The 24,372-nt window shown below is 43.9% G+C and overlaps 1 protein-coding gene and 1 non-coding gene across 3 annotated transcripts in view; both read right to left on the bottom strand.

Moving 5' to 3' along the window:
* The window catches only part of LOC126336741 (protein yippee-like 2), a 566,443-nt gene that overhangs the window by 336,807 nt on the left and 205,264 nt on the right, over positions 1 to 24,372 (bottom strand). The window lies entirely within an intron of this gene.
* Trnat-ugu (transfer RNA threonine (anticodon UGU)) lies at positions 15,810 to 15,883 on the bottom strand. The gene has a single exon. It is a non-coding gene; the product is annotated as a tRNA-Thr (tRNA).

Raw genomic sequence — 24,372 nt, forward strand, 5'->3', positions numbered from 1 at the left:
CCTTCTCATGTTTGTCATTATTATTTGATTTTTTTTACTGTTATTATTATTGCTTATTAAATCTTTATGTATAGCACCTGCTGTAAAAATACTGCCAGCATTTAATTTATTAAGTCTTAGTCATGTTTATCATTACATTTTTTTACTGTTATTATTATTGCTTTTATCATAATCTGTATGTATAGCACCTGTTGTAAAAATACTGCCGCATTTACTTTATTAGGTCTTAGTCATTACTCTTTATTCATATTGTCACTAGAGTAAGCTAATATTCTCATTTAAACTATGGTCATGATGTAACTCTGATGTGTGAAATGCTGCATGTGTGGAACACTGGTCCGATGTAAGAGAGGGCCTCTTGGCCCTAATCTGATCAGGTTAAATAAATAAATAAGTGTGTGTTGTTATACAGCGGTTATCTTAGAATCTAATAGTAAAGTTCATCACATTTGGAAGATCAGTTTTTGATTATTAGCCTAAGTACTCACATTCAGCATTCATTGTTTCTGTAATCACCCAACAATTATTTTTTTCGCTTAGTATCACGTACGAGTAAGCTAACTGTCATCCACTACCGATACAGCACGTGGGGTCGACATGTCAATTTTGAGCCCAACCAAGAAGCGATTAAACAAAAAAATCATGACGTTCTGAAGAGGCTCAAATGGCTCTGAGCACTATGGGACTCAACTGCTGTGGTCATTAGTCCCCTAGAACTTAGAACTACTTAAACCTAACTAACCTAAGGACATCACACACATCCATGCCCGAGGCAGGATTCGAACCTGCGACCGTAGCAGTCGCACGGTTCCGGACTGCGCGCCTAGAACCGCGAGACCACCGCGGCCGGCCAGTTCTGAAGAGGAACACTTGGTTCTTAATGTGTCAAAAACGAAACTCTTGTATGCAGAGCAGTCAGCGAGTCAATCAACGATTTTATTTTGAAGACATCTGCACCTAAAAGTACAATCTCATTAGTGAGTACAAGGCCACATACTCTCCCAAGAAACAAAAATCACGGCAGAAGCTATCTGACAGTGTAGATGACTTCGACAGAAATGCGATACGTTGAAAGCCCTTTGTTCCGTAACGAAAAGGCAACAGTTGACAGTGTTTGCTGCGTGAGCGAAGATTCAGCTTTGGGCAATTTTCGGCCAACTACATTTCATAGAATTATTTTAAAAAATTCGCGTAGACGCGATAACATGCTGATAGAAAGGGGTCACATGTTATGAAGGCAGCCTTATCTGCGAACCACTGATTTGTTGAGAAATAAAGAAGACTCGTTTACTATTTGGACGAGAAATGGTTGAATGCAGGACATATCCGAAGTAAAGTCTAAGTCGACAATACCACATAATTCTTTTGAACAAGCGTTTCTTTCCGCATTATCCACCGCAAAAAAGGGCCCTCCCGGTAAAGGAAAACCCCTGATTATCGAACACACTGCGAGCACAGTAGATTTCATCGAAGACTGTTCGTGGAATTTAGAATCTAAGAAGGGCGGAGATTATCACGAGGCGATGTGCGCCAATACGTTCGACAAGTGGTTTCAAGACAGTCTTCCTCGGCTTCACAAAAACGCAGTTATTGTTCTTGATAAAGCGTCGTACAATTACCGTCGAAAAGAAAAACTTCATAACGCGAATTCAAATGAGAGAGATATATGTTGTTGTTGTTGTCTTCAGTCCTGAGGCTGGTTTGATGCAGCTCTCCATGCTACTCTATCCTGTGCACGCTGCTTCATCTCCCAGTACCTACTGCAACCTACATCCTTCTGAATCTGCTTAGTGTACTCATCTCTCGGTCTCCCTCTACGATTTTTACCCTCCACGCTGCCCTCCAATGCTAAATTGGTGATCCCTTGATGCCTCAAAACGTGTCCTACCAACCGATCCCTTCTTCTAGTCAAGTTGTGCCACAAACTTCTCTTCTCCCCAATCCTATTCAATACCTCCTCATTAGTTACGTGATCTATCCACCTTATCTTCAGTATTCTTCTGTAGCACCACATTTCGAAAGCTTCTATTCTCTTCTTGTCCAAACTAGTTATCGTCCATGTTTCACTTCCATACATGGCTACACTCCAGACAAATACTTTCAGAAACGACTTCCTGATACATAAATCTATATTCGATGTTAACAAATTTCTCTTCTTCAGAAACGCTTTCCTTGCCATTGCCAGTCTACATTTTATATCCTCTCTACTTCGACCATCATCAGTTATTTTACTTCCTAAATAGCAAAACTCCTTTACTACTTTAACTGTCTCATTTCCTAATCTAATTCCCTCAGCATCACCCGATTTAATTTGACTACATTCCATTATCCTCGTTTTGCTTTTGTTAATGTTCATCTTATATCCTCCTTTCAAGACACTGTCCATTCCGTTCAACTGCTCTTCCAAGTCCTTTGCCGTCTCTGACAGAATTACAATGTCATCGGCGAATCTCAAAGTTTTTACTTCGTCTCCATGAATTCCAATACCTACTCCAAATTTTTCTTTTGTTTCCTTTACTGCTTGCTCAATATACAGATTGAATAACATCGGGGAGAGGCTACAATCCTGTCTCACTCCTTTCCCAACCACTGCTTCCCTTTCATGCCCCTCGACTCATATTACTGCCATCTGGTTTCTGTACAAATTATAAATAGCCTTTCGCTCCCTGTATTTTACCCCTGCCACCTTTAGAATTTGAAGAAGAGTATTCCAGTCAACATTGTCAAAAGCTTTCTCTAAGTCTACAAATGCTAGAAACGTAGGTTTGCCTTTTCTTAATCTTTCTTCTAAGATAAGTCGTAAGGTCAGTATTGCCTCACGTGTTCCAACATTTCGACGGAATCCAAACTGATCTTCCCCGAGGTCTGCATCTACCAGTTTTTCCATTCGTCTGTAAAGAATTCGCGTTAGTATTTTGCAGCCGTGGCTTATTAAACTGATAGTTCGGTAATTTTCACATCTGTCAGCACCTGCTTTCTTTGGGATTGGAATTATTATATTCTTCTTGAAGTCTGAGGGTATTTCGCCTGTCTCATACATCTTGCTCACCAGCTGGTAGAGTTTTGTCATGACTGGCTCTCCCAAGGCTGTCAGTAGTTCTAATGGAATGTTGTCTACTCCGGGGGCCTTGTTTCGACTCAGGTCTTTCTGTGCTCTGTCAAACTCTTCACGCAGTATCGTATCTCCCATTTCGTCTTCATCTACATCCTCTTCTATTTCTATAATATTGTCCTCAAGTACATCGCCCTTGTATAAACCTTCTATATACTCCTTCCACCTTTCTGCCTTCCCTTCTTTGCTTAGAACTGGGCTGCCATCTGAGCTCTTGATATTCATACACGTGGTTCTCTTCTCTCCAAAGGTCTCTTTAATTTTCCTGTAGGCAGTATCTATCTTACCCCTAGTGAGATAAGCTTCTACATCCTTACATTTGTCCTCTAGCCATCCCTGTTTAGCCATTTTGCACTTCCTGTCGATCTCATTTTTGAGACGTTGGTATTCCTTTTTGCCTGCTTCATTTACTGCATTTTTATATTTTCTCCTTTCATCAATTAAATTCAATATTTCTTCTGTTACCCAAGGATTTCTAGCAGCCCTCGTCTTTGTACCTACTTTATCCTCTGCTGCCTTCACTACTACATCCCTCAGAGCTACCCATTCTTCTTCTACTGTATTTCTTTCCCCTATTCCTGTCAATTGTTCCCTTATGCTCTCTCTGAAACTCTGTACAACCTCTGGTTCTTTCAGTTTATCCAGGTCCCATCTCCTTAATTTCCCACATTTTTGCAGTTTCTTCAGTTTTAATCTACAGGTCATAACCAATAGATTGTGGTCAGAGTCCACATCTGCCCCTGGAAATGTCTTACAACTTAAAACCTGGTTCCTAAATCTCTGTCTTACCATTATATAATCTATCTGATACCTTTTAGTATCTCCAGGGTTCTTCCACGTATACAACCTTCTTTCATGATTCTTAAACCTAGTGTTAGCTATGATTAAGTTGTGCTCTGTGCAAAATTCCACTAGGCGGCTTCCTCTTTCATTTCTTAGCTCCAATCCATATTCACCTACTATGTTTCCTTCTCTCCCTTTTCCTACACTTGAATTCCAGTCACCCATTACTATTAAATTTTCGTCTCCCTTCACTATCTGAGTAATTTCTTTTATTTCATCGTACATTTCTTCAATTTCTTCATCATCTGCAGAGCTAGTTGGCATATAAACTTGTACTACTGTAGTAGGTGTGGGCTTCGTATCCATCTTGGCCACAATAATGCGTTCACTATGCTGTTTGTAGTAGCTTACCCGCATTCCTATTTTCCTATTCATTATTAAACCTACTCCTGCATTACCCCTATTTGATTTTGTGTTTATAACCCTGTAGTCACCTGACCAGAAGTCTTGTTCCTCCTGCCACCGAACTTCACTAATTCCCACTATATCTAACTTTAACCTATCCATTTCCCTTTTTAAATTTTCTAACCTACCTGCCCGATTAAGGGATCTGACATTCCACGCTCCGATCCGTAGAACAGCAGTTTTCTTTCTCCTGATAATGACATCCTCCTGAGTAGTCCCCGCCCGGAGATCCGAATGGGGGACTATTTTACCTCCGGAATATTTTACCCAAGAGGATGCCATCATCATTTAATCATACAGTAAAGCTGCATGTCCTCGGGAAAAATTACGGCTGTAGTTTCCCCTTGCTTTCAGCCGTTCGCAGTACCAGCACAGCAAGGCCGTTTTGGTTAATGTTGCAAGGCCAGATCAGTCAATCATCCAGACTGTTGCCCCTGCAACTACTGAAAAGGCTGCTGCCCCTCTTCAGGAACCACACGTTTGTCTGGCCTCTCAACAGATACCCCTCCGTTGTGGTTGCACCTACGGTACGGCCATCTGTATCGCTGAGGCACGCAAGCCTCCCCACCAACGGCAAGGTCCATGGTTCATGGGGGGGGGGGGGGGGGGAGAGATATATAAGAAAGTTAATAACCTAAAAATATCGCTTTTGAAGATCTGTTTTGAAGAAGGAACTACTAGAAACCGTCACAAAAAAGTAGCTCACCACGATTACACAGTAGATGAAAACGCTAAGGCTGCAGGGAAAACTGTTCTTCGAATTCTACATCTACATAGATACTCCGGAAGCCTGTACCGCAACTAGTCATTTCCTTTCCTGCTCAACTCGCAGACAGAGCGAGGGAAATACGACTGTCTGTATGCCTCCGTGTGCGTCCTAATTTCTCGTATCTTATCTTCGTGATCCTTACGGTCAGTGTAGTTGGCGGCATTAGAATCAGTCGGCAGTCAGCTTCAAATGTCCGTTTTCTGAATTCCTCTGTATCATTGCGAACTGAACGCCATTGAGTTAGGTAGGGCCAGGATCAAAGGCTAAGTTGCAGCAAAAAAGAAAGACTGAAGTTAAAAGAACTATTAGAACAAGCAATAAGACAGCGACTGCAGAAAAGTGGAACAAATGTGACCTCCGAATGGTGGAAAAAGTTGAAACTCAAATGTGGGAATTAAATTGCATTGCAAAGGGGACAGAACAACTTTTATTACGAACCTCAACGAAGTGATTTCAACTTCGATATACTGATCTTAATTTTACCGTTCCTTTAACATTATTTTAACTGGTAGGGTTATTAATATCTACTGTGCCGACAGTCGGTTCTTTTAAGCTTTCTTTCACTGCATTGTAGCCCGAGTTCATAACTGGTTTTCTCACAAGTAATGCACGCTTCGCTGTGACGTCAACCCGCCGGGTAAATGCAGAGCGTGCACGAAGGACTTTCGACACTCTTGCTTTCGCTGGAATAGCCAATTGTCGGTCACATAAAACTGTGTTTCGTTACAACTCTCGGTGAACAAACTATTAGTTATACGTATTGCCGTAGATGTCCTCACTTGTAAACATGGCCTCGTCTGTAACCAGCACACTGGGCCGGCCGCTGTGACCGAGCGGTTCTAGGCGTTTCAATCCGGAACCGTGCTGATGCTACGGCCGCAGCTACGAATCCTGCCTTGGACATGGATGTGTGAGATGTCCTTAGGTTACTTAGGTTTAAGTAGTTCTAAGTTCTAGGGGACTAATGGCCTCAGATGTTAAGTCTCATACTCCTAAGAGGCATTTGCACGCTGGCGTATGAACCAATTTAAAAACTTCACTCGACCGAGAAGTCAACGGGTTGCTATGACCACACCTCCTGTGTAAGGCACAGGTTCGGTTGTTCTCAAGCAAGATTTTCAGAACTGTTTCAGGTTCAAATGGCTGTGAGCACTATGGGACTCAACATCTGAGATCATCAGTCCCCTAGAACTTATAACTACTTAAACCTAACTAACCTAAGGACACCACACACATCAATGTCCGAGGCAGGATTCGAACCTGCGACTGAAGCGCCTACAACGCTCGGCCACAGCGGCCGGCAGTTTCAGGGCTTGTGCGAGTCCCAACTACTTGTGTTAGGACAGTTACTTATCGCATGAGACTTATTCTCTTCCATATCGGTTGTTTGGCATATATCATGAGGCCAGTATCTTTCCTTCTAATACGCACGGATCCGGTTTATCGTACGTGCTTGCCTGTGTACAGATTCAAAAGAACTGTTATGTGGTTGCCTCGCTGTGGGAACAGCGAGGCATAGCGTCGATGTACCACTCTTCCACTGTAGTTGGTGAAGCGATGAACATGGTGCATATCGGTCAAACTCATCATGCAGCTGTGTATCAGCCGGAAAAAATAAACCAGCGACAGAAGCGAGAAGTACTGAACGCTAGCTTGAAGGTGAAGAGCAAAGTGGCCGTAACTGCTGTCAACAGCAATATCGCAATATTATTGCACTTGGTCTCCCGTGCCCGTTACGGAAGCACGCGGCGACGTCAGAGTAAACAATAACGAAATCAATGTTTTCGTCTAATGTATACACTGTGGGAATTCGAACAGATTCACGAGCAAGTTTCCTGACCGTTAAAATAGCAGCGCACGTCCTAACGGGCTTCAAGCACACAGGTAAACACACGAGCCAACAGAAACACCCTCCCTCCCAGGTGCAATAATATTGAAGTCGCCAATTACCCTCAGTTAATTGAACAACTACGTTTACAAACAAGATATATAGCGCACACCGCCGGCATTCGCCAAGTTCTCCGGATAATTTCAGTACAATAAAAATGCAAAGATAAATGGCAGCAAGAAATCAAAAGAAGTTGCAGTTACTGATAGCGAGTCACCGGAGACCATGGGTTCCTCGAACCTAAATGCTCAAAACTCATCCTTGGACAACCCAGAATGAGATTTTCACTCTGCAGCGAAGTGTGCACTCATACGAAACTTACTGGCACATTAAAACTGTGTGCTGGACCGAGACTCGAACTGAGGCCCTTTGCCTACCAGTTGAGCTACCCAAGTACGACTCACGCCCAGTCCTGGCAGAATTAAGCTGTGAGGAAGTTTCATCCATGGACAGTATCCAAAATTTTGTTGGTGGATTCTGGGCTGGCTCTGTAGTGCTGCAAGTCACTGTACAATAGGTAGTGGAATGCGCCTCAGCATAATACTGCTATTTTATATCCTCCTACAGTCGTGTGTGAAGCGATGGACGATTTACCCCTTGCACCGGAAGAGTCCCACTCTCTCTTACTATATCCTCAGGACCTTTTAGAGAGATTTACGAAGAAGGTATCAGGATTGTCACATATTCTTCCTTGAAATTTATCAAATATGATTTCGTTCGAGAAACATCGTCTTTGTCTCAACATTCCCATTTTGAGTTCACCCAGCATCTCTGCTACACTTTCGGATAGGCTATACACGAGCGAGTTGCGTGTCCACGCGTAGTAGCGCGTCTCTGAATTTGTTTGATGTTTGCTTTCGTGCCTAATTGACAAGGACTCGAGAAATGTGTTACATTAGTGTAGTGTACGAGATATTTTATTACACATACGCTGCACTTTTGCAGAACCCTTCCAAGAAATTGACGGGTTCCAATCCGTTTACTCACTTCTGTTTGCGTCTAGTATACGAAGGGCATTTCGTAAATAATGCACCCTATTTTCTTTCCTTACGCGTTTTTTTAAGAATCTTTTACATTCCTTCAATTCCTCTACAACTGAATCCAAGCCGGCCGTTGTGGCCGAGCGGTTCTAGGCGCTTCAGTACGGAACCGTGCGACCGCTACGGTCGCAGGTTCTAATCCTCCCTCGGGCATGGATGTGTGAGATGTCCTTAGGTTAGTTAGGTTTACGTAGTTCTACGTCTATGAGACTGATGACCTTAGATATTAAGTCCCATAGTGCTCAGAGGCATTTGAACCATTTTTGACTGAATCCCAACGTCTCGGAAGCTCTGTTCTTCCATCCAGGACATCAATTCTGTTCATCTGTCGAATGATTAGGGTAAAGGCGCTAGAGAGCTCTTCCACAGAAAGATAACAACGTCCACGCATAGGTTTTTTCAACTTCGGGACAAGTGGAAGTCAGATATACTCGTGTCCGGGGTGCAGGGAGGATGCGACTCCACTTCCCATCCATACTCGCGCAGTTTTTTTAGCGACATCATTGCCGATTGCGGGCGAGCAATATCGTGGAGAATGAGAGCTCCAGCCTCCAACGACTGAGGTCGGTCAGGTTTTGAGCATTTTTCTGCTCGTGTCTCGCTTGAAGCTACGGTAATAGACCTCTGTGACACTTATTCCCCATGGAACTATCTGTCGTGATTCCTTGGTAATCATAAGCAAAAATCATCAACTGCCTGCGCTTTAATTGAGGAGTGAGCGCGTGGGGGATCTGAAGCTTTCCATTCATTGGGCTGTGATTTCAACTCCGTTTCAAAGTCTCTTGTCCACGTTTCATCAATAGCGACAAACTGTTCTTTGAGCGAGATTGCAATGTCCAGGCGTTTCTGCTTTTAAGCAGTCAAACAGTGTGCGACCCATCTCGCAGAAATTTTTCTTTCCTTCAAATCATTTGTCAGAAAACGGAGTACTGATGTTGGAGAAATTCTGGCGGCTTCAGAGAGTTCCTCGCAAGTCACACTGCGATCTTATTCAATGGCATCTGCCACAAATTTCACCCTTCGTTCAACTGTTAACGTTTCGTGCCTTCCAGGTCTTGGATTTGCTCATACGACTCCACGAAAATGATTACCCCAACTTGAAACTGTACTACGGTCCACTGTAAACTCATCACCAACTTCACTTAACGCACTGTATATTTGACGAGTTTTTGCCGCGTAAAGTTTCGGTCTTGACGTAGGACATCTGTTCTTCAACAGTCACTGTACCCGAGACTACTCCACACCTCTTCTTCCTGAAGCTCCAAACTGTATCTGACAATTTTCGTTTGTTGCACCAAATAATACACAGTAATACCAACCTGTGCATTATTTATGAAAAGTCTCGTATATCTCACGGCCAAATGTGACATTTTTCGAGGTGTTTGCGCATCGTGCAACTGAGGTGGGACCGTGGAGCCAACCCTGTATTTATCTAAGTGGATGTGAAAAACTGTCTAAAACAGGGTTTCCAACTAGCTGGCACACCAGTCCTAATCGTCAGTCCGCGAGGCGAATTCGTTCTGGGGCCGGCGCGCCTCCCGTGTCCCGGAAACGGGCGCTTTAACGCGCTCGGCAATCCGGTCAGGAAACCGGAAGATCATGTTGCTGCTAAACAGCTATACGATGCGACGTGCCCCTGCTATTCGCTAAAAACTTAGCAAACGGACATCATCTGATTCTGTTCGTTATAGGCAGTGTCTTTCACCTACCCACATTCATTTTACAGAGAGGAAATTTTCTCAAAGTCTTCTTACATTTTCTACCTATCGCTCAACGACGGTATTCTCCTGTAGACAAGAACACTATCACCGAAAAGGTTGACAGTGTTGGGAAAATTAACCGATAAACTCTTAATGTTTATCGGGATATCAGAGGTTGTATTCCGTTTTCTCGGGGCACACCCGATGTTGCTTTAGATCCTGTTAGAAGATTCGTAGTAAAGAATAATGTGTGGAATGCCTTTAGGAAATGTAGGAGGGCGCGATCTACCCACCCACCTGTGTCTACTATTGGCAGGATACCGTGTCCAAATAAACCCAACTGCGTTTCAAAAGAGTGTCCTTTCGAACTACATGATTACATTATTGAAATTTTATCGGCGTGAAGAGTATTTCATAAAGTTTAAGGTTTGCAGTCGGATGACATCGACTTCTTGTCGCGATACTTCTGCTGACAACTATTCAGCCATGTTCAGGTGAGAGTTTTGTACTGGAGATTGTAGGGTCACATCGCTTGCTAAACATTGGCGAACTCACATGAGCTATCGCTGTGAAGTTTCGCGCGGTCTTCCAGTATTGCTAGGTCTATGAACGCATTGGAGCATGCGTAATGGTGATGCTGCATTTGCGCTTCCTGTCGCAAAGCGCGCTCGCGGAGTTAATATTTATATGTCATATTAATAGAATTGACGGTCACTAGACAGGTCATTAGTCATAAAATGTTTTCTTTCTGAAGACAGAAAAATCGTGGGTCCCACGACATACCCAGTTGAAAGCCACCGTTTAATAAGCTCTTCCACCAAATGTATTTCCACCGGTTCCTTAATAACCGAACCGCAGAAGGATCTCGTCGAAGCCGTGATTACCGTGACAAAACAATTCGAGAATGTTCTGTGGAGATACAATGCTTGGCTGTGGCTGACTGCGCTGCGAAGCCAGCCGTGGTGGCCGAGCGGTTCTATGCGCTTCCGTCTGGAACCGTGCGACCGCTACGGTCGGAGGTTCGAATCCTGCCTCGGGCGTGGATGTGTGTGATATCCTTAGGTTACTTAGGTTTAAGTAGTTCTAAGTCCCAGGGGACTGATGACCTCAGATATTAAGCCCCATAGTGCTCAGAGGTATTTGAACCATTTTGCACTGCGAAATGCAAATGTTAGGGTCATGTTCAACGTACCTTTCACGCACTGTGCGTAATGTCTGACAAATGTAGGCGTTGCCACACTGGCGAGGTATTCTGTAAATTCCAGTACTCCGCAATCCCAGATCGTCTTTAACCGAACTGAGCACAAGCCTTTGTAGGTGATCAGAAGATTACTATGACAAGTTTCCTTAGAACTCTGCCTAATTTCAAAGCAACACTGCCGACATATGGATGAACGTCCTCGATTTGAACAACTCTTCATCGTGTGGGAAGTCACCCTGCTTCTTCCTTAAAGCTTTGGTGATCTGAGGAGGAGAATATCCACTACCTTCCAGCTCTTTCAAGCTCTGCTTCTGCGCTTGGGTCTCTGTGCCACAATCTGGTATAAAGTAAGCGATGTGAACTAGCAATCTCCACAGCAAAACACTTGCATGAATATGGCTGAACGGTTGTTAGCTGAAATATCGTGGAAGAAGTCATTGTCATCCGTTGCGATCCCGAATCTTCCTGTAATATAGGATTACTGTCTGGCCCCACCCTCGGTGAACCAAAGAGGAATTACGAACCATTTCCTCAAAGCCATAAAGAAGACTGAAAAATGAAAATACATACAGGTCAGGTGTAAAAATAATAGCAGCCGCTAGGCGACTGTTAGTGGAGCTGTGTAACGGACAACCCATCAGTATGCACTGAGCGGCGTGATTCAACAGCAGTAGCTGCGCGGGCGGATCAGAGAGGGGGCATAGGAGGGGCCCTGCAGAGCCGGACAGAGCGCTCACAGGGCTCCATAATTTATAGCCCCTGACCCTCCACATGCAGGCGCTTAGTCAGCGCGTTCCCCATCACACTGGACCCGGGCAATGAGCGCGGCGGTTTGGCGATAGCTACGGTGGCTCAAATAACCCGCTCAGTTTGTACATCGTTCATCGTAGAAGACAAATAGGGCCTATGTGGGAGAACAAGGCAGTGATTTTAGAGCACTGTATCCACTATTTTCTCACACTCAAATAGACACTGTCTCTGTGAAATTAACGCCGGCCGGTATGGCCAAGCGGTTCTAGGCGCTTTAGTCTGGAACCGCGCGACCGTTACGGTTGCAGATTCGAACCCTGCCTCGGGCATGGATGTGTGTTGTCCTGAAGTTAGTTAGGTTTTAGTAGTTCTAAGTTCTAGGGGACTGATGACCTCAGATGTAAAGTCCCATAGTGCTTAGAGCCATTTGAACCATTTTGAACCCTGCCGCATTCTAATGTTCGGACACACACACACACACACACACACACACACACACACACACACACACACACACACACACACACACATTCGACTTCGCCACTATTTTACTATCTCATTCCAACTGGTATACATGACGTTTTAAGCACTTACTATTACAGACCACCTCTCCAACTAACTAGGAGGAATTATTTATTTCGTTACTTACTGTCTCACATCTTACGTGTCGCCGTGAGCACTTGTGGGGCACTTGTCCACTTTCTGGCTTACAGGTCGGCCAGACCTTTATCTCTCATGCAATTATTTCTCAATTTCTCGATTTTATCAATCCGCGATCAGATTTCTAGTCAACGTCACTACCTCCACATGGGTTACCCCACGAACGAAGAACTTATAACCTCGCTGTTTAGTCCCTTTATATCCCAACCAGCCAACGGTTAGTCCTCGTCTTTGTGGGAAATCTTCAGAGGCGAAACACTGGAAATTAAGTTACAGCTCAAAGCTCCGAATTTATAGGGGGGGATTACGAGTTGTATAGAGGTCACAACAACAGGTAAAGTGTTACTGAACGCACATGATTCTCTAAAAGCTATTATCAATTTCGATGGCAAGAAATCGAACGACAGAATTCCTCTCTCTGTGCAAAGTCGAAGTTGAGCGTACCGGTCCATGTTTGATACTTCCGACGCCATGAAACAAAATTTCATGAGACAAACGTAAGACTATTTGTTCGAATGGTGGAACATAACGAGCACTGGAGGAATCTTGGAAATATAATTAAAAGATTAGTCACAAGTTTCGAACACTGAAAGGAAGTATGTTTCGCACGCCTCGATTGTCCTCTTAAAACTGGCGAATGCTGCGCTACATGAGTACATAGACCGAAAGGTAGTGTGTAACCACTACAAATATTAATCAAGGAGCTATAAAGTTACAGTATACAAGGCACATGCGTCGTTTAAAATTCAGCCGATAAAATATAGTTTGGGGAACATATGAATATTCAAAATGGACTTCCTGTCGAATCTCAACTTCTTTCAGTCTGGCATTTTGACTTACCGCAAAATCAAGTTTATTTAAAGCAGACCGGGAAAGTAAGTGTACAATAACTGACGTATCTTTTGACGTATTTATAGTCATAAGTACGTTGCCGTCGATGAACACGGCAGAATTCTCTTTCGGCGAGTAGGAGTTACCAATAGTTCCGTCTGCGTGTCTTTCGATAGGCAACCAGTCATACAGCGCTGACCCCTGTGTAGAAGCATCACCTGCTAAAGGCGCTTTAGTAGGTGCTGGTAGAAGTTCCTCTTTGAATCCTCCTCCTCCACCACCACCAGCACTACTGTAACCAGGTCCTCTGTGCACGCGCCAGTATTCGCTCAACAGATCACCAATAAAAAACTTTTACATTTCACAAAAACACACAAATTCCAGGACGCCATCGGAGTTAAAGGGTGTAAGTGAATTAGAGGTATTTCTAAATAGCTGTAGAGGATATAGACCACGGTTGCAGCTCAAGCGAGTACTTATCTCAAAGATGCGTTTCGTACTGATAATTTTCTAGCGGATTATATTTAATTTTCTAAAATAGGAATCCAAATTAGATAAGGTTGTTAACTATCTGAAAATGCACGAGAATGAGAAACTAGACAACAGCGCAAAAGCATAAAAGAAATCGTTTATTTCAAAAATAAAACAACCTACGCAGGACATTGGCTTCTCTCAGTAAATCTGCAACAGGTGTGGACCCATACATACAAAAGACTTAGTACTAGCTCACCACAGTACTCTCTTCTGCGGAGAACAACGTTCACAACTGGAATCAGCAGTTCGTAATGTTTATATCTTTTCCGTAGTCTTCCACATTCCATCCTTTCATAAAAAACACAATGCCGGGAAAAAAGTAGCACATTCCGAAAGACGACATCGATTTTGATCGTATGACCGCATGCGCCACCTAAGGGACAAAATATGTGCTGATAATGGTTTCGTCCGCCAACAGATAGCGTCGTGGCATAGACATCAGAGCGTGACGTACGTCCAGCCTTTAATAGGGAATGCTCACAGCCAGAGGACTTATTGTGGTCTAAACGGTGAAGCAAGCAGGCACCTATACCACGGAGATGCACTCGCGCTTCCTACAGCCAACAAAGCGAGGTGGATAGGGGGGCACAAACTGTGGCGAGATGGTCCTTTCGGAGAATTGTCACACAAACTGGAGGTGATGCGTCAGATGAACATCCTTACGAGTTTCTGGATGTCTACATAGGACTCGCGCCCGTCAGGATCGTCTTGCTGTAAGGGCAGCAGTGGCAGATCGTACAGCTACCACCCAACAGCACAGAAAAAGAGGGCTTGTGAGCCCAGACCTGTCTATACGAACTGTTATTAGCGAAGGGTCTACGGGCACGCACACCTCCAGCCCGTCCCCGTGTCACGCTACAGCATCGATATGTGTAAGGCTCGACTGGTGCCATCAGATGATCACTTGAAATGGCACCCCTTGGTCTCCAGTAATAGTTAGGGCATAGAAACAGACGTCGTAAGGGCTGTCATGTAGAGTGGGGTTGGGTTGTTTTTGGGGAAGAGACCAAACTGCGAGGTCATCGGTCTCATCGGATTAGGGGAGGAAGCCGGCCGTGCCCTTTAAAAGGAACCATCCCGGCATTTGCCTGGAGCAATTTAGGGAACTCACGGAAAACGTAATCAGGATGGCCGGACGCGGGATTAAACCGTCGTCCTCCCGAATGAGAATCCAGTGCGCTAACCACTGCGCCACCTCGCTCGGTGTCTTGTAGGGTGCATTCGTCCCAATCACACTGGCCCGAAGCCAGGCATCATAATATGACTGCGAAACGCCATAGAACGCTAATCAGACCGGTATGTGCGGAATGTTGCTAGACTACTTTTTTTACCGTTCTTGCAATAGTAAGGTGGCGCGGTTTTCCAACAGGATAATGCTCGCCCACACACTGCCCGCAAAATCCACGTGCTCTGAAAGACGTACAGCAACTTTCCTGGCCAGCACGATCTCTTCAGACTTGTCTCCAACCGGACACGTGTGTGATATGGGTGTCGAGAAGGGACTCGTGCGACTTGTCAATCAACAATCTTAAAGAACTATCTCAACAGGTCTAACAGGCTTGGCATAACGCATCCCAGGACAGTATTCGCCGTCTATACGATCGAATGGATACCACTATCAGGGCCTGCACTGCCACGTACTAATATGCATGTTTCAGCATGTGTCGATATCTGGTACCTCAGAACCGCTTGTACTTTTCATTTCTTGTACTCCATACGCGCTGTTGCAACAGTAAATCTTGACTGAATTGGAAACCTCTAAAACGGTGAACTAATTTTTTTTCTGGCGGTGTATATATAACTGGCGAATAATGTATGTGACTGCTAGAATGTGGAGGTTTTCAGTCATGCGGTCACATATCTCGTCTAGTCTCCTTTAACAGCCGAAACACACATTGCAAGATCCCATTCTCGTAATTTGTCTAAGGGAGATCGGAAACGCCGAATGTCGAGTTGATAGGGTTCAATCGTCAAGTACCAAGTGGCAAATACACAACAGGAAAAATTGTAATGAAATGAATACCCCTAACTGCATATAGGCGTTGATATAAGTCAACGGAGACAGTTGAAAACGTGTGCCCCGACCGGGACTCCAACCCGGGATCTCCTGCTTACATGGCAGACGCTCTATCCACCTGAGCCACCGAGGTCACAGATGAATAGCGCGACTGCAGGGACTTATCTCTGTCACGCCTCCCGTGAGACCCACATTCTCAACTTATTGTCCCGCACTATATTCATAGTGCCCCTGCCCATTATACTCATTACTCACGGCTTTACTGCCGATTCCCGTAAGAGTTCGGGCACCCGCACAGAGGAAGATGGTCAAATGGCGAGTGAGATTATATATAGATGTCCGAAAGAACAGATACCGTCTTCGTATATATAATGGCTCTGAGCACTATGGGACTTAACATCTGAGGTCATCAGTCCCCTAGATCCTAGAACTGCTTAAACTACCTAACCTAAGGACACCACACACTTCCATGTCCAAGGCAGGGTTCGAACCTGCGACCGTAGATACATAAATGTTAAGAAAGAAATTAGATACGTTGCGCCGTTTCCGAGTTATTTAGCATTGAAGTTAGCCAATCAGATCGTCGTGCGCGTAAATTCAAGTTTCAGCTAACGAGACACAGCACTCGTTGGGCAACACCGCCCCTGGCAGGCCGCTTGAATGAGAGCGCGCGACGCCCCGACTCGCTAAATAACTCGGAAACGGAGCAACGTATCTAATTTCTTTCTTAGCATTTATGTCTCAGTACAACCTGCCCTGTAACATCCCTACAAGCATTGCACACATTTTCTGACCACCTTTCTTACAATGTGTGTTTCGGCTGTTACAGGAGACGAGACGAAATATGGCTGCTTATGTCATTTAGACAGGTCGGACATTTTGTGTCATTTCAGCTTGCACCTGAGAATGGCATAAAGCTGAAATTGTGATACTGTGAAATAATTGTACAGTGAAATAATTGAAAAGTAATTTTCAGTCTAACGCCAGAAATTTCTTTCAGAATGGTTACGGACGTAGCAGGAATACAGTGAATCCACGATTATACTTGAGGACTCGTGGATTTTCTGTCCTTTCTGAGCGAGTCGATTCCGCTTGTACTCGACGACAAACTCAAACAGGACTAGCTGGCGAGTTTAAAGCGAGCATGCGGAGCTCATTCCTGATCTCTACGGGGGACCCCTAACTCTCTTCAGCACCGCCTTCTTGTCGCTCCGAGGGCGGACAGAACCCTGTTTGCGGCAGCCACCACTAGAGAGAGACTCGTGCTACGGAAACTAGGTCGGACGCGCGGCCGGATCAGCAAGCGCCGGCGTCTCCCCAAACGAGAAACTGATAGCAGCGACCCCTTGTGGCCGCCCTCAGCACCCGGGGCACGCCGTGTAACTAAGCCACTGTCTTCTGCGGGGGAATATTTTACAAGAGGCCGAAGGACGCGGCAGCGCCAGGCGTGAGCGCGATAAAGGAGGACGATCATACAAATTTACACGAAAGATCAATTTTTGACTTATTTGTTTTTTATTTATTGGAAGAGCTCATGTACAATAATTTCCTAAATTTTCAATTACGAAATTGCATTTCCTGTAAAATAGTTAAATGTATGAAGCGACCTTCCTGCCAAGCCCACTTTCTGAAGCAACATTTCAATACTAGCTCGGTGAATAACGATTCCGTGAACTACTTTCAAGCAAACTAGCGCGGAGTGCATCTACAAGGCTGCATTGGACACGTCCACAAAACAGTGGACTCTAGATTGAGGAAAGTTGTCAGTGATATGAACGGCAAAAAGCCGAAAGCTGGCAAGGGTACTGGTGGACACAATAGACCCACAAAGAATCTCTAAGTGTATTATGTCAAGGCTGTCACACAGAATCTATCCAGAGCAAGTGACATGAAAACTTCAGTATGGGCTACATATTTCCACATGGTGTCAACAGATGAACATCCCATTCATCATCTACGCTACATTTGCTGCTACAAATACCTACTGGTACACAGGGACAACAATCCCTACATTCATAAGGAGAGACTCCCAAACTGCATCCTAGATGCTGTCACGCCCCTTTGCAGATTTTTGGCCGACTCTAATATTTTGAAAAAAGTGTGTTTATGACAAAACTCAGAAACCAAATTAGTCACGAATTTCACTCATATGGAACCGTTGTATTAAAACCACGTGTTCATTTGCTACTGTTGTCAGATTCCGACTTATGATGCAGTTGTTGTGTTTAATGACAGGAAGGTAGCGACAATGAAGCTATTAGAAAGGATAGGCTTTAAGATAGGAAATATCACTCAAGACATCTTGCGGAAACTAGATCTACAGCGCCTGCCTGTAACTAAAATGTCAGATGAAGACCTGGCAAAGAAAAGAAGGCAAAAAAACAACTAGAAGAGATGAAATGAAGGGAAAGCGCGCCCCGCATACAAATCGGGGGACTTCTGAAGAGGTGACCTAAGAAAAAACGTTTAGGCTGAACTTTAAATTGCGCTTTCTGACACGCTATGAATGCTAGAATTATAAATTTTTTTACACTTCTTTGAATTTCTATGAACACTATAAACATTGTCTCAAGAGTAAATTTTGAAATTCTAAGCTGAGATACTGACAAAGTGCTAGGAATTTTGCATGAATTTCATATTATACTTCCAGAATTACAATTAAAAATTATTAAAACTGTCCTATTCGATATATTAAAAAATAACTCATGAGAGAACTTAATATATGAAAAGAGATTAAATAGACAAAATTTTGTAGTAATCCCTTGAATAGTTTATGAGAAAACGGTATGTTCAAAAGCAAAACTTTTAAATTCCACAAAAAATTTAAATATACACAAAACAAGGAAGTTAACAGGACACGTGTAATTTTCATATAAAGCATGGTACAAAATTTCATTGCTGTTGTCTTCAAAATTGTGGATTTGGTGTACCTTTTATAAATAATGTGTGTTTCATGAATATTCCTCTCTCACGGAAAGAACGCCGGGCCAGTTTGCGTAAACTCAATACAATTTTTCCTCCTATGACTGTAGTGCAATCGGGTCAAGCGGACGAAAAGACTATACCGAAATTTTAAAACCTGCCATTGTGAAATGCAGCTTTCCATTCGAACAAGAATATTAGTCACGCCCCCCCCCCCCCCCCCCTGACTTTCCACGTTAAGTGGTTCAGATGGCTCTGAGCACTATGGGACTTGACTTCTGAGGTCATTAGTCCCCTGGAACTTAGAACTACTTAAACCTAAATAACCTAAGGACATCACACACATCCATGCCCGAGGCAGGATTCGAACCTGCGGCCGTAGCGGTCGCGCGCTTCCAGACTGTAGCGCCTAGAACCGCCCGGCCACTCCGGCCGGCTATCGTAGTTTTCTTACAGATCACAATATCTATTGGCATTAATCATATGCTGTTGAAGATGGCTGATGATTAGATGGATAGATCACGTAACTGATGAGGAGGTACTGAATAGAACTGGGGATAATAGGAATTTGTGGCACAACTTGACTGGAAGAAGGGATCAGTTGGTAAGAAATGTTCTGGGGCATCAAGGGATCACCAGTTTAGTATTGGAGAGCAGGGTGGAGGGTAAAAATGGTAGAGGGAGACCAAGAGATGAATAAGCACAATCAGAAGGATGTAGGTTGCAGTGGGTACTTTGAGAGGAAGAAGCTCGCACAGGATAGAGCAGTATGGAGAGCTGCATCAAACCAGTCTCTAGACTGAAGACCACAATAAGATTGGTCATAAAATATTTTGGGACGATATCCACGAGGGAAATACCCTTAAAATCGAAAAAACTGTCGCCAAGATGTTCGTGTTGACTAAGATTGAGTTTTTCCAGTTTTTTTTAGTGATTAGGGACGATTCTTGCTTGACCTCTGGGCCACATTACCATCATCAATTTCGTCAAAAAATTAGATGTTGCAGGCATTCTCCGTGTTTTACGCTCATAGCTCAGTCGTTAGGGATCAACCGCGAGCAACTTTTGATATAACCAGGATGTTCGGACACAATCTCACGTAGCAAATTTAGGAAAGAAATGCGTTGCTCGTCTGTGCTACGCATCTTTGCTTAACTGTTGCATTCTTTACTTGATTTTTTTTTTACAGGAAAGGAATTAGTGGAAAACACTGGCAAAGAGAAGGGGCAGGATGATAGGACACCTGTGAAGACATCAGGGTATGACTTCCATGGTACTAGAGGGAGCCGTACAGGATTTGGAGTACATCCAGCAAAATCACTGATGACGTACAGGAGGTCATAGTTGCTAGCCAGACTGCTGGTAGCACTTTTGTATCTCCCGAATGAGTGGTTCTGCTGGTTTCAAGTGATTTTTTTCAACCAATCTTCGCAAAGCTCTTTAGATCCTTTCGGTCAGTACATCAGCTCTGTCTAGTCTTGGCTTAGCTATGGTTTTTCCTTTCCCGCTTCCCCTTGACAATCGTATACGGGCGGTAGACTTGGGCAGCTCCAAAAACATCGAAAAATCTGTGGATTTATTACTTGACTGACATCCAATGTCCAGTCCACGTACGAAGTCGACGAGCTCTCATCCTGACCGAACCGCTCTGCTGTTACCTGCTTCAATACTGGCAACAAAGTAAGCCTCACCCCGTTTACACTAGCGAGTTCGCCTTCCGTGAGATTTAGCGGTCAATTCCTCATTGCATACAAATGTCCGGATACTTCTGTTTCTTTCTGTCATCAGTCTTCTGGTTTGATGCGGCCCGCCATGAAATCCTCTCCTATGTTAAACAATTTATCTCAGAGCAGCGCTTGCAATCTACTTTCTCAGTTATTTACAGGAAGTATTCCAATCTCTGTCTTCCTCTACAGTTTTTGCCCTCTACAGCTGCCTCTAGTACCGAGGAAGTCATTCCCTGATGTCTTAATAGATGTCGTATCATCCCAGCCCTTCTCCTTGTCAGTGCTTGATACATATTCCTTTCTACTCCGATTCTGCGCAGAACGTCCTCATTCCTTACCTTATCCGTCCAACTAATTTTTAACATTCGTCTGTAGCACAAATTTCAAATGGTTCGATTTTATTCTGTTCCAGTTTCCCCACAGTCCATGTTTCACTACCATACAGTGCTGCGCTCCAAACGTACATTCTCATAAATGTCTCCCTCAAACTAAGGCCCGTGTTTGATACTAGTAAACTTCTCATGGCCAGGAATGCTCTTTTTGCCAGTGCTAGTCTGCTTTTGATGTCCTCCTTGCTCCGTGCGTCACTGGTTATTTTACTGCCAAGGCAGTTGAATTCCTTAATTTCATCTACTTCGTGACCATCAATCCTGATAAGTTTCTCCCTGTTCTCATTTCCCCTAATAGTTCATTTTCAACTCAATCTCGTTCCATTAGCGAGTGGTCCAGAGACGACTTTCGGTAAGCCACTGTATGAGCTCGACTTCCTCTCATATTCCTGTCTTGTTCATTTCATGAGATGTATGTGGAAGTAAGTAATATGTTGCCTGACTCTCCCCGGAACGTACACACTGAATTCAGAACATACTAGGATTCCCAGCGTCAGTTGCTTAGCACGAATTATCTCTCTGAATCATATGTCCGACTTCGTCTACCTTATGAAGTGAGATAATTTAGAACTTTAATAATACCTAAAAGAAAGAAAGAAGGGGAGAGAGAGAGAGAGAGAGAGAGAGAGAGAGAGAGAGAGAGAGAGAGAGAGAGAGAGAGAGAGAGAGGCTATTTCGTTCTGAATGCCAGTTAACTCATAAGGAGATGGTACACGGGGATACATTTAACAATGTTACCCAAACAGTTTATGCTACTGAATATTTCTAGTGCTGAGATAGTTGTATGGGTGCGTTCTGAAAAGAAAAGGAAAACTGTCCAGAATGCGCCAGGCCTTCTTTATCCGCCTATCCTTGACATGAATATTTGCATGAATGTCTCGGTAAATTTGTTGCGCTTGCTAAACTAACCGTGCTAATCTATGTATCTTATTTTTTCCCTCTCTTTCTTCTTTTCTTCCTGTCCCTAGTGCTCGTAGTGCCCAGTTTGCCTTGGTGCCCGAAAGAATTCGAATACAAAATTTAAGTGCAATCGGTACTGAAATTCTAGTCAACCCAAGAAACTGTCGAGTGATGTTTTTCAAAGTTATTTCTTTCGTGGGTGAATTAATATGCAGTTGTTGGTAGTGACGTGGGCGGTATTTCATTGATATGGCAAGATGACGCTACAAGAAGATTCACGGTTTGTGGAGAGCGTTCATATTTTTTAATAATTGTTTGCAATATCAGGTCAGACACTAAAATACGACCCTCGCTGTGGATTAGGTTTGCCGGATTTAAAAACATATACTGTCCCACATTTTCGGGTGCTGTAATGTTCTGGGTATTACTGTTTATAAATGGCACGGAACTGTTATCTTGCAAGGGTGCGTAAGAAAAACGTCGCCAATCGAGATCGAGCTTTCAGATGTTAATGTTGAATGAGAAGTCGTATTTTTACAGTTAGCGTGCACGCCTGGGATAAATCCGATGACAAGTTAAGATGGGGGCTGCATTGTTCAGGAGTTGGGGATCGCCGCTCGCCTGGGGCCAACTGCGATCTGCGCCGAGCTGTGACGTGGGCCGCCCCAATCCCACCCCACTCCACTCCACTCCCTGGGGGTTCCATCTGGCGAAGTGCTGCGCGGCTACACTGCAATGAAAACGCCGGGGGACATTCCTTCTGCTGCTACTGAAATATTAAAGCTCAGAGGTGCCACTGCTGCAGCCAAATACATCTCCATCGCGAGAGTCCCTCTTGGCCGCCAGAAACATTTTGACGGCTCGCATAATCGCGTCTCGCCCTGTAACGGCTTTCTTCCTCCCTACCTCTGCGAATACCGTAACACCGGAATCCTTTCCTCTGTATTACAATTCGATGTCTAGTCGTTTTGCTGCACAACGAATCGACAAGGTTACAATAATCTGAGAGCTCATAGCTATGATCTCCTCCCCAATCTGCGTACTACACTACCCACCACTTCAGCAGCAGTGACACGGGTAGTAGTCGAAAGTTTTCATTATCGCGTTGAAAAAATAAATTTATGTAATTTTTTTTGTATGCAAGTACTAGTCAGCAATCCCGGTACCCCGTGGACAGTATCGCAGCGCGCCCCAAGCCGAGCAAAACAATTTGGCTCCACTTTATCAATGGCGACCATGCATACGAAGTTAGTGCGATAAGGAGACTTTACGTAGAGTACCGCAGCCACAGACATGATTAAATCGGTCACAAACCGTCTAAGTACTTGTCTCCTATATATACTTTTGTAATAACAACATTTGTTATTTTCATTTTTCCATTCTAGTCTAGTTTCCATTTCTTATCACTCATTGCTGTTATTAGTTCTGGATAATAATAATAATAATAATAATAATAATAATAATTATTATTATTATTATTATTATTATTATTATTAGTGGCTTGCCTTCTTTTGTAATGTTGGGTCGATGGTAGTTTTAATGCATAAATGATTAACAGTTAACTTAGTTACTATTAGTACTTGGTAGAAACATAGCACGACAGGAACAGTTGTCTGCCAGTAGGGGAACAGATAATGCCTATTTTCTTTAAGAAATAACAAAAAATGTACGTCTTCCTGTACAAATACATTGGTTTAAAATACGATACATTTAGTTAACTAGCGAATAGACCAGCAACACTTTTTCGTGTCCGCAAAATTTTCTTTGATGTTATGCAGTGCAATATAGAGCCACGTCCACTGCTTCAGTCTTGTCAAGTCATAGTCCGTCAAGGTTCCGTAAATCCTGTGGGAGCATTTTAGATTATGTTCCATGACCTTGACTTCAACACAGTCGAATTTGATGCCTGCTTCGGCTGGTGCTACACCCTTCTGATACGACTAAGTGTTATCCACATCTTCCCAGTTTGATGTTTTGCCGGTGGGTATCTCTTGTGAGACCGGAAAGTCCTTTGGCCACGGCGGGGGAGGGGGGGGGGGGGGGGGCAGCATTTAGCTTAAGTACTACGGAATTTCTTGCGGAATCAAAGTCTGCAGGTACCCATGAAACATCCTGAAGGGTTGGGGGGGGGGCTACGAAAGTTTTTTTACATTTTTTATATGTTCGCGTGCAATTCTTCAGAATTCAGCGTGTGAGAATCCAGTCGTTTTATATAGCTTCCCACGTGGGGGGGGGTGGGGGGGGGGAGGTGTTGTGTTTCATACATCCTGTTTTGGTCTGCCTGCGTAATTTAAGTTTCTAATAACGTTTTCTGGCATGTGTGGATTTGTGCCATACGGGACACAGATATTCCGACGTGCAGAATTGAAGTAGTTGGGCAGTTCTTAATACAACTGGTATAGCTGCCCTTTTACTCTTCAATAGTTTCCTCAATACGTTGTTCCTGACGAAAACCGGGTGTACATGTACGTCAGTGATATATCCAGCACGATACGCAGATACGTTGGTTTGTCTGTTTGTTCCGGACTGTTGCCGTTCCGAGTGGCTTTCAGCTTTCTGTTTGCCTGTTTAGAGCGAAGATAGAAAACGCTTATCCGACTCTTAAAGGGGTTTGGTTTGATGAAGGTCTCTTGGTAATATTCAGACCTGATCTTCAACGAGTTTTCCAGTTTCTCTTCTATTTC

This window comes from Schistocerca gregaria, chromosome 1 (assembly GCF_023897955.1).
Source record: "Schistocerca gregaria isolate iqSchGreg1 chromosome 1, iqSchGreg1.2, whole genome shotgun sequence".
Taxonomy (NCBI): domain Eukaryota; kingdom Metazoa; phylum Arthropoda; class Insecta; order Orthoptera; family Acrididae; genus Schistocerca; species Schistocerca gregaria.